Source organism: Oncorhynchus nerka, linkage group LG9a (assembly GCF_034236695.1).
Source record: "Oncorhynchus nerka isolate Pitt River linkage group LG9a, Oner_Uvic_2.0, whole genome shotgun sequence".
Classification (NCBI taxonomy): Eukaryota; Metazoa; Chordata; class Actinopteri; order Salmoniformes; family Salmonidae; genus Oncorhynchus; species Oncorhynchus nerka.
Genome location: NC_088404.1, coordinates 30416796 through 30428616, shown reverse-complemented (window position 1 = coordinate 30428616; position 11821 = coordinate 30416796). Strand labels below are relative to the sequence as shown.

Genomic DNA, 11821 nt, shown 5'->3' with positions numbered 1-11821 from the left:
CATAGAACAACAAAACAGATTGCCATCGCGACCACAGAGTACTGTTTGATTACACACTACCATGGAAGAAAATACAGAATAAACTGTATGAAGGTGTGTCTGTTTTAACCACGAGACTGTCCTTATGTAACCGGTGTGAAATGTTTAGCTAGGTAGCGGGGTGCGTGCTATTACAGTGTTACCAAGTCCTTAGTAAGAAAAGTAATTGGCTGTCCTAAAAATCGATAGAAGTCGACAAATGACGCCATCACCTAATTTGCATAATCGGTCATGTGCATGTAATTGTGATGGATGTTGTCGGAGAGAGGAATAACATTGTGGGAGATACAAAAAAGTGAGTAAAAAACACCCTATATATATGTTTAGAACTACAAATGAACTTCTGTCGATTCTTGTTTTTTTTATGTCACAATTCCAACCCTCCTTTATCCGGGCATGGGACCGGCAAATGTGACCCAAAAGAGACACTCTGGCGGAGTTACTTCGTTTAAAAAATATATATATATATATTTTTAGGTTATTTTTCTTAATTTGGTTAACCTTATGGTCCACTTAGGGGCCTACAACAAGTCACAGTAAAACATGAACATTTTTAACCATAACATTTTTTTTTACATACAATCTAAATGGACCAAAAAGAGACAATAGAAGAAACTGTCAATGGCAATGTGAGAAAATTATGGTAACTAGTCTGGCCCTAATTCAGGTTAATAGTTTTTTATTGTAAACCAGGATGGGATCACCCAGCGGCAGTTTACAGCATGTGCGATTCATTTGCAGTCTGGGCACGGAGGGGTGATCATCTCCTGTGAGTGCTTTGGGATGGGGTGGGGCCCACGGCAGCATCCGCTGCTCGTTGAGAAGAGTAAGAACAATACGTGCTTTCATGTCAGAGTCTCCAAAAATCTCCAATAAAGTCGGTAAGATTTGTCGCTAGTTGCTTTTTTGAAAATGAGTTGCTAGAGGTCTGAATACTAGCTAAATATAGCGACTGAGTCACTAAGTTGGCAACACTGCGCGCTAATAGCATTTCAAATCGGTGACGTCACTCACTCTGAGACCTGTGAAGCAGTTCGACACACAACAACACAGAATTACACATGGAATAAACAAACATAGTCAATAATAGAGTAGAAAAAAAGTGTGCAAATGAGGTAGGATAAGGGAGGTAAGGCAAATAGGCCATAGTGGCAAGTTAATTACGATATAGCAATTAAACACTGGGGTGATAGATGTGTAAGTAGAGATACTGGGGAGCAAAGGAGCAAAACAAATAAATAAATACAGTATGGGGATGAGGTAGTTGGATGGGCTCTTTACAGATGGGCTATGCACAGGTGCAATGATCTATGTACAGCTGCTCTGACAGCTGGTGTTTAAAGTTAGTGAGGGAGATATGAGTCTCCAGCTTCAGTGATTTTTGCAGTTCGTTACAGTCATTGGCAGCAGAGAACTGTGAGGAAAGGTGGCCAAAGGAGGAATTGGCTTTGGGGATGACCAGTGAAATATACCTGCTGGAGCGTGTGCTGTGGGTAGGTGCTGCTATGGTGACCAGTGAACTGAGATAAGGTGGGGCTTTACCTAGCAAAGACTTGTAGATGACCTGGAGCCAGTGGGTTTGGCGACGAGTATGAAGTGAGGGCCAGCCAATGAGAGCGTACAGGTCGCAGTGTTGGGTATTATATGGGGGTTTGGTGACAAAACAGATGGCACTGTGATAGACTGCATCCAATTTGTTGAGTAGAGTGTTGAGGGTATTTTGTAAATGACATCGCCGAAGTCGAGGATCGGTAGGATAGTCAGTTTTACGAGGGTATGTTTGGCAGGATGAGTGAAGGATGCTTTGTTGTGAAATAAGAAGCCAATTCTAGATTTAATTTTAGATTGGATATGCTTAATGTGGGTCTGGAAGGACAGTTTACAGTCTAACCAGACTCCTAGGTATTTGTAGTTGTCCACATATTCTAAGTCAGAACCGTCCAGAGTAGTGATGATGGACGGGCGGGCAGGTACGGGCAGCAAAACGTTGAAGAGCATGCATTTAGTTTTACTTGCATTTAAGAGCAGTCGGAGGCCACGGAAGGAGAGTTGTATGGCATTGAAGCTCGTCTGAATTGAACCCTGTGGCACCCCCATAGAGACTGCCAGAGGTCCGGACAATAGGCCCTCCGATTTGACACACTGAACTCTATCAGAGAAGTAGTTGGTGAACCAGGCGAGGCAGTCATTTGAGAAACCAAGGCTGTTGAGTCTGCCGATAAGAATGTGGTGATTGACAGAGCCGAAAGCCTTGGCCAGGTCGATGAATACGGCTGCACTGTATTGTCTCTTATCGATGGCAGTTATGATTAGAGATCGACGATTAATCGGTATGGCCGATTTAATTAGGGCCGATTTCAAGTTTTCATACCAATCGGTAATCGGCATTTTTGGACACCGATTATGGCCGATTCCATTGCACTCCACGAGGAGACTGCGTGGCAGGCTTGACTACCTGTTATGCGAGTGCAGCAAAGAGCCAAGGTAAGTTGCTAGCTAGTATTAAACTTATAAATCTTATAAAAAACAATCAATCTTAACAATCACGAGTTATCATCAACCATGTGTAGTTATTACTAGTTTATCTAGATTGTCCTGCGTTGCATATAATCGATGCGGTGCCTGTTAATTTATCATCGAATCACAGCCTACTTTGCCAAATGGGTGATGATTTAACAAGCGCATTCGCGAAAAAAGCACTGTCGTTGCACTAATGTGTACCTAACCATAAACATCAATGCCTTTCTTAAAATCAATACACAAGTATATATTTTTAAACCTGCATATTAAGTTAATATTGCCTGCTAACATGAATTTATTTTAACTAAGGAAATTGTGTCACTTCTCTTGCGTTCTGTGCAAGAGGAGTCAGGGTATATGCAGCAGTTTGGGCTGCCTGGCTCGTTGCGAACTATGTGAAGACCATTTCTTCCAAACAAAGACCGTAATTAATTTGCCGGAATTGTACATAATTATGACATAACATTGAAGGTTGTGCAATGTAACGGCAATATTTAGAGTTAGGAATGCCACCCGTTAGATAAAATACGGAACGGTTCTGTATTTCACTGAAAGAATAAAAGTTTTGTTTTCATAATGATAGTTTCCGGATTTGACCATATTAATGACCTAAGGGTTGTATTTCTGTGTGTTTTTATAATTAAGTCTAAGATTTGATATTTGATAGAGCATTCTGACTGAGCGGTGGTAGGCAGCAGCAGGCTCGTAAGCATTCATTCAAACAGCACTTTCCTGCATTTGCCAGCAGCTCTTCGCTGTGCTTCAAGCATTGCTCTGTTTATGACTTCAAGCCTATCAACACCCGAGCTTAGGCTGGCAATACTACAGTGCCTATAAGAATATCCAATAGTCAAAGGTATATGAAATACAAATGGTATAGAGAGAAATATTCCTATAATAACTACAACCTAAAACTTCTTACCTGGGAATATTGAAGAAACATGTTAAAGGAACCACCAGCTTTCATATGTTCTCATGTTCTGAGCAAGGAACTTAAACGTTAGCTATTTTTACATGACAAATATTGGACTTTTACTTTCTTCTCCAACACTTCGTCAATAAAATCAATTTAGTCTCAAATAAATAATGAAACGTTCAAATTGAACATGTTTCATTATTTATTTGAGACTAAATTGATTTTATTGCTGTATTAAGTTAAAATAGAAGTGTTCATTCAGTATTGTTGTAATTGTCATTATAACAAATATATAAAAATCGGTTGATTAATCGGTATCTGCTTTTTTTGGTCCTCCAGTAATCGGTGTCGGCGTTGAAAAATCATATTCAGTTGACCTCTGGTTATGATATCGTTTAGGACCTTGACCGTGGCTGAGGTGCACCCATGACCAGCTCGGAAACCAGATTGCATAGAGGAGAAGGTACGGTGAGATTCGAAATGGTCGGTGATCTGTTTAACTTGGCTTTGGAAGACCTTAGAAAGGCAGGGTAGGATAGATCTAGGTCTCTAGCAGTTTGGGTCTAGAGTGTCTCCCCCTTTGAAGAGAGGGATGCCCGCGGCAGCTTTACAATCTTTGGGGATCTCAGACGATACGAAAGAGAGGTTGAACAGGCTAGTAATAGGGGTAGCAACAATTTCGGCAGGTCATTTTAGAAAGAGAGGGTCCAGATTGTCTAGCCCAGCTGATTTGTAGGGGTCCAAATTTTGTAGCTCTTTCAGAACATCAGCTATCTGGATTTGGGTGAAGGAGAAATTGTGGAGGCTTGGGCGTGTCCAGGGCAGTTGACCGGGGTAGGGGTAGCCAGGTGGAAAGTATGGCCAGCCGTAGAAAAATGCTTATTGCAATTCTCAATTATTGTGGATTTATCGGTGGTGACAGTGTTTCCTAGCTTCAGTGCTGTGGGCAGCTGGGAGGAGGTGCTCCTATTCTCCATGGTCTTTACAGTGTCCCACAACTTTTTTGAGTTTGTGCTACAGGATGCAAATTTCTGTTTGAAAAGCTAGCCTTAGCTTTCCTAACTGCCTGTGTATATTGGTTCCTAACTTTCCTGAAAAGTTGCATATCACGGGGGCTATATGATGCTAGTGCAGTAGGCCACAGGATGTTTTTGTGCTGGTCAAGGGCAGTCAGGTCTGGAGTGAACCAAGGGCTATATCTGTTCCTGTTTCAACATTTTTTGAATGGGGCATGCTTATTTAAGATGATGAGGAAGACACTTTTAAAGAACAACCAGGCATCCTCTACTGACCGAATGAGGTCAATATCCTTCCAGGATACCCGGGCCAGGTTGATTAGAAAGGAATGCTCGCGGAAGTGTTTTAGGGAGCGTTTGACAGTGATGAGGGGTGGTCGTTTGACTCCAGACCGATTTCTGATGCAGGCAATGAGGCAGTGATCGCTGAGATCTTGGTTGAAGACCCCAGAGGTGTATTTGGAGGGAAAGTTGGTTAGGATGATATCTATGAGGGTGCCCTTGTTTATGGATTTGCGGTTGTACCTGGTAGGTTCATTGATAATTTGTGTGAGATTGAGGGCATCAAGCTTAGTTTGTAGGATGGCCGGGGCGTTAAGCATGTCCCAGTTTAGGTCACCTAGCAGCACGAGCTCTGAAGATAGATGGTGTCCAGGGCACAGGTGGGAGCAGAGGGTGGTCTATAGCAAGCGGCAACGGTGAGAGACTTGTTTCTGGAAAGGTGGATTTTTAGAAGTATAAGCTCGAATTGTTTGGGCACAGACCTGGATAGTATGACAGAACTCTGCAGGCTATCTCTGCAGTAGATTGCCACTCTGCCCCCTTTTGCAGTTCTATCTTGTCGGAAAATGTTATAGTTAGGGATGGAAATTTCAGGGTTTTTGGTGGTCTTCCTAAACCAAGATTCAGACACGGCTAGGACATCAGGGTTGGCAGAGTGTGCTAAAGCAATGAATAAAACAAACTCTGGGAGGAGGGTTCTAATGTTAACATGCATGAAACCAAGGCTTTTACGGTTACAGAAGTCAACAAATGAGAGCGCCTGGGGAATGGAAGTGGAGCTAGGCACTGCAGGGCCTGGATTAACTTCCACATCACCAGAGGAACAGAGCAGGAGTAGGATAAGGGTATGGCTAAAGGCTATAAGAACTGGTTGTTTAGTACGTTCGGAACAGAGAGTAAAAGGAGCAGGTTTCTGGGCTCGATAGAATAGATTCAAGGCATATAATGTACAGACAAAGGTATGGTAGGATGTGAATACAGTGGAGGTAAACCTAGGCATAGAGTGACGAAGAGAGAGATATTGTCTCTAGAAACATAATTTAAACCAGGTGATGTCGCCGCATGTGTGGGAGGTGGAACTAAAGGGTTAGCTAAGGCATATTGAGCAGGGCTAGAGGCTCTACAGTGAAATTAGACAATCACTTACCAGAACACCAATGGACAAGGCATATTGACATTAGGGAGAGGCATGCGTAGCCGAGTAATCATAGGGGTCCAGTGAGTAGTTAAGCTGGCTGGAGACACGGCGATTCAGGCAGCTAGAGGGCCGGGGCTAGCAAGCTAGCAGAAGGGCCTTAGAGGGACGTCGCGACGGAAGAAGTCTGTTGTAGCCTCCTCGTGCAGAGCCTCCTCATGCTATTCTGTTGGCAGACCAGCCGTGTTGGATTTGTAGGGTTCCGTGTAGTAAAGGGGCCCAGTCCAATTGGCAAAATAGGTATAGTGGCCCAAGAAATTGGCTGATGGACCTATTTAGCTAACAGTCCGATATACTCTAGACAGCTAGCGGGCCGCGGCAAGCAGGCTAGCAGATGGGTATTCAGGGGAACGTCGCGACTTAGGGGCCCGTTGGAAAAAGAACCCTCAGGCAGATTACATAGGTAGTCCATTCGTGATGGATTAGCAGGGCGTGTAGTAAAAGGGGTCCAGGCCAATTGGCAAAATAGGTATTGTGGGCCAAGGAGTAGCTGATGGACCTCTTCAGCTAGCCGGGAGATGGGGCTAGCATGGGCTAGCTCTAGGCTAATTGGTGCTTGCTTCGGGACAAAGTCGTTAGCCAGGAGTAGCCACTCGGATTGCATCTAGCTAGCTGCGATGATCCGGGTGAAAAGGTCCAGAGCTTGCGGTAGGAATCCGGGGATATGGAGAGTAAATAAGGCCGGGATGCTCTGGTTTGAATCGTGCTGTGTAAACTGGCGAGAGATTTCCTAGCTAGAGGTTAGCTGATGACCGCTGGCAGTGGTTAGCTTCTGTTGGGGGATTCCGGTTCGAAAGTAGAGAAATATAATTTAGAAAATATTTTGAAGTTGAGGTTTAGAAAAATATTTTTTAAAGATATGCGAAGAAAAAATATATATACGGTATGCTACGCCAGACCTTAAAGTAGTTGTTTCCCTTGCTCTGCAAGGGCTGTGGCTGTTGTGGAGCGATAGGTAACGATGCTTCAAGGGTGACTGTTGTTGATGTGTGCGTAGGGTCCCTGGTTTGAGCCCAGGTAGGGGCGATGAGAGGGACTGAAGCGAAACTGTGCCACTTACATAACACAAAAAAGCTGTTTGTTTGACTTGCCTGATTTGTCTGATACATTTTGCTGCCATCCTATCTGAGCATCCATTTCCATCATGCACCTGTGCTTTGACCAGCTGTGTCTGACACAGTCTGTATAGCTGGCTTCCTGTTGAGCCTCACCAACTTTACTGCCTACTTACTGCTCATCTCATTTAACCAGATAATTGAATTCTCTGAGGTTAACATTCTTGGCCAAATGGCAATCATCCACACTGCCTGCTAGTGATGAGAGAGAGTGGATTGAGAGGGGATGCCTTGTAGGGTGTGTGAGAGGAAAGATCAATGCTGCAGACAGCTGGAGCGGGCAGCTCGTGGGTCTAGGTAGTAGCCTCAGATGTGTAATTTGACTGTGGAGAGAGAAACACTTCCAGCTGGTGGTGACTGACTGGAATCTGTGTTGTAGAGAGCTTGTCCCTGCTCACCAGTCATTAGTCTTAAACCAACCAGGGAAACCAGTTGCACTGTATATATGGCCTGCAGGTTTTATACATGTTATTCTCCCACCATCACTGCACTCTGATGTCAATGGGCATTACCATAAAACAGCCCTGCATCACTACACAAGGCTGCTATGCAATGAGCTGACCACTACATACAAGTGACAGAGAATGTAGTAAAGGGCCTGGTAACAGACTTTAAGTCAGGGTGTGGGTACATTAGTTTGACCCTCCTGCCCCTGGGTTACTGTGAATGGAATGCTACCATTACAACCTTGTTGTTGCTAGACAATTGACACAGTTGGTATGGCAGCAGGTGGAAGGAGGATGCTTTAACTCTATCAAATTAAATAGCTAATTATACCACTACACCACTCCTCCCAAAATCTGCGTCTTGATTCCCAAGAGATGACTTTCAACAGAACATTGATATTCTTTAGAGGGCGGAGGAAGGGTGTTTAGGCTCACGTCAAATTAAAAAGCTTCAGTGGGCTTGTAGCATGCAAACAAACCTTTTTACTCTACTAATAACATGTTTATAGTGACGGCCCAAAAGCATAGAAATGTGTGAAAAGTAAATGTAATTGCTAAAATATACTTTACAATCAAATGTAAAAGTATGAGTCATTTCAAATTCCTTATATTAAGCAAACCAAATGGCACAATTGGTTTTATTTGTTTTTATTTGCGGATAGCCAGGGGCACACTCCAACACAGACATAATTTACAATTAAGCATTTGTGTTTATTGAGTCCGCCAGATCAGAGGCAGCATCCTGGAGTCGCCTCTTTACTGTCGACGTTGAGACAGGTGTTTTGCCTGTACTATTTATTGAAGCTGCCAGTTGTGGACTTGTGAGGCGTCTGTTTCTCAAACTAGACACTAATGTACTTGTCCTCTTGCTCAGTTGTGCACCGGGGCCTCCCACTCCTCTTTCTATTCTGGTTAGAGCCAGTTTGTGCTGTTCTGTTGAGGGTATAGTACAGTGCGTAGTACGAGATCTTCAGTTTCTTGTCAAATTCTCGCATGGAATAGCCTTCATTTCTCAGAACAAGAATAGACTGATGAGTTTCAGAAGAAAGTTATTTGTTTCTGGCCATTTTGAGCCTGTAATCGAACCCACAAATACTGATGCTCCAGATACTCAACTAATCTAAAGAAGGCTAGTTTTATTGCTTCTTTTATCAGGGCAACAGTTTTCAGCTGTGCTAACATAATTGCAAAAGGGTTTTCTAATGATCAATGAGCCTTTTAAAATGATAAACTTGGATAAGCTAACACATGATATTGGAACACAAGAGTGATGGTTGCTGATAAATGGGCCTCTGTACGCCTATGTAGATATTCCATAAAAAAATCTGCCATTTCCAGCCACAATAGTCATTTACAACATTAACAATGTCTACACTGTATTTCGGATCAATTTGATGTTATTTTAATGGACAAAAAAATGTGCTTTTCTTTCAAAAACAAGGATATTTCTAAGTGATCCCAAACTTTTGAACAGTAGTGTATGTAACAACATAGCCTAAGTTACCAACATGCACAAACTTGCATCCTGCGCCTGATGCCAAACAAGAAACGAGTAGCCTAATTATATTTACATTTTAGCAGACACATATATATCCAGAGCAACTTACAGTAGAGTGCATACATTTTCATACTTTTTTCCCCTTGTACTGGTCCCCCACAGGAATTGAACCCACAACCCTGGCGTTGCAAGCGCCATGCTCTACCAACTGAGCAACACAGGACTGTATAGCAGATATGCACTCACTGACATACCAGAACCTTTGCCAAGTGTGTGCAATTAAGACAATTATTAGAGGAAGCTGCCTGCTTTGTTCTGTTACTTTAGGTGGAGGCTTGTTAGTTTTCCATTCTAGGAAAAATAAGGCTCAACAGGGTCCCTGTGTTGGATACGCCTATGAGTTCAGACATGTACAGTATGGTACACAATCCTGCCCACAGGGACATTCCATTCCATTAAATTCAAGAGAAGCATGAATCATATAACATTAATAGGAGCTGTTGGGATTTTTTTACTGTACATCATACATGTACCAATCAGTTTAGGTGCACAGACAGGTTTGAAAGTGAAAAATAAGGCCTCCAACATTACATTTTGAACTCGGGACTAGATTTTGTTCACCCGGAGACATTTATTTGGAAAGCACTCTGGACTAATGATTACATTTGTCAGATGCAGTCACTTTACCCCTACCTACATGTAACAATTTACCTCGACTAACCTTTACCCCCGCACATTGACTCGGTGCCGGTACCCCTGTAACATTATTGTTATTTTATTGTGTAACTTTTTTTAACATGTATTTTTTTTACTTTAGTTTATTTAGTAAATATTTACTTAACTCTATTTTCTTAAAACTGCATTGTTTGTTAAGGGCTTGTAAGTAAGCATTTGAAGGTAAGGTCTACTACACCTGTTGTATCCGCCACATATGACAAATAACATTTGATTTGAGATATAATCTTTGTAGGCACACAAAATAGGTAAATCTATTATAGGCCTAGTCATCACCCCTATGCCAAAGTATGAAATAGGGATATATATATATGGCTGGCTTACATACAAGCTAGCAAGGTGTTTTGAATTCCATTCTCTCTGTGGCACCATCCCTGGCCCCCATGTAGCCAGGCCTATCTCAGGTGGGCAGCTGCACAAATCTTTGCTGTAACAATTTCAGTGCATGTTTTTCGAAGCATTAAAAAGATAATGATAATGATCAAGATAATGTTCATGAAAATAGCAAACAAGTCAATGCATGTACGTGTAGCGTAGCTTAGTGCTAGAGTAGTGATGTTAAGAGATGCTAGCTAGAGTTTACTCTTTGCAATGTATTTGGCCATAGATGCCAGATACCATTGGATTACACAAAGTTTATTACAACTTGCAACAATTTGACATCACAGACAACTCACTGAAGCATTGTACAACTTTCAGTTTGTCATTATGAAAGAATTCGAACTGTCTTGCTATCACCAAATAGCTCAACCTCTGTAAGTGTGTGCGGCTACACTAACTGGCGGTAGAGGAGTCATGGCTAGAAGGGATCCAGCTTTTGTCAAATTAACGTCAAAACAATGTTATGTAAGCTAACCTTTTCCCTAACCTTAAAATAATTATCCTAACCTGCTACGTTAATTATCCTAACCTGCTGCATAAATGATCCTAACCTGCTACGTTAATTATCCTAACCTGCTGCATAAATTAACCTGCTGCGGAAATTCAAATCTGACGTTGATTTGACAAAAGCTGGACCCTTCGAGCCATGACCCGGGAGAACGGCTGAACATGTTGATAGGACTCGGATAATGTTAAAGGCATGAGACAGGTACGATAAATAGCTCAAACGTTATGAGATAATCAAAATCAGGAAAAAAACGTTTTTCTTACATGTCCGCCAAATCATTGGATACTGCCTCTTTAAGATGTCAATCAGACTGTTGTTTACAGTGGCGTGAGGAGGACTGATGCATGTGCAGAATATTTGTAGAGAGTCGCTGACGGGGACAGTGGAGAGTAGATTCAACTGCACCATGCGCTCTATGGCAAGACAACCGGAGTAGAATACACCTGAATAAGAGACGAGGACCTCTGTCGTTTTACACCGAATTGCTATAAACCGGTAAGAGACAACATTGGTAAAACACCTTCACAAAAACATTCGCGTTAATCAGCTAATGTTAAGTTAGCCATGCTAGCCAACTTATTTCTCCCTCAGTGTGTGTGTGTGTGTGTTTGTTTGTGATACATTATGGCTCTTCGAGTAGGCTATGAAAATCAAGAGGCACTTGCAAACTAATTTAATCTGACATTAACATATTTGCATGAGTATGTAAATATCAGTTTGATATTTGTGTATTGAATGGGATGCATTCCATCACTGATTTCCAAGTTGTACTAGCTCTAACAAGGTTCAAAGTTCAGGTGATTTATGTATATCAGTCTGTGAACCAACCCATCTGTAAACTGTAAAGAATGTTACCTTTGATTTTTTTTAAAGATTTTTTTTTTTACATTGAGAAATGATGATTTAGTGTAACATCTGTTAGGTCTAAGTGCTTGTTTGAGAGGTAGACAGATACAGTTAGTCTTAGAACTATTTAATAGTGCATGGTGTTTCTGATTTTGCCCATGAAAGAAATACTTTGCCATAGCAATGAGAGTGCCAGTTGTTGTACTGGTCTTCTGTGTGAAAACAGCAGTCATTATTGTTGAGTGTCTAATAGAGAAGAATGTAGCCTAGGACAAGTTACATCCAGTATAAAATCCAACTTCAATAGCTGGCTGTGGAATACTA

At 42.0% G+C, this 11821-nt stretch overlaps 1 protein-coding gene across 4 annotated transcripts in view; it reads left to right on the top strand.

Annotated features, from left to right (window-relative positions):
- Positions 1 to 804: 804 nt before the first annotated feature.
- LOC115134164 (ras association domain-containing protein 7-like) overlaps positions 805 to 11821 on the top strand; it is a 66896-nt gene continuing 55879 nt past the window's right edge. Inside the window, exons 1-2 of one of the 4 annotated variants that reach the window (XM_029667862.2) lie at positions 10772 to 10852; positions 10975 to 11146. The gene's annotated coding sequence lies outside the window, so the exon portion shown is untranslated. Of the gene's footprint in view, positions 921 to 10771; positions 11147 to 11821 lie in introns of those variants that run through there. The other 3 variants (XM_029667863.2, XM_029667864.2, XM_065022471.1) reach the window with 3 other exon arrangements.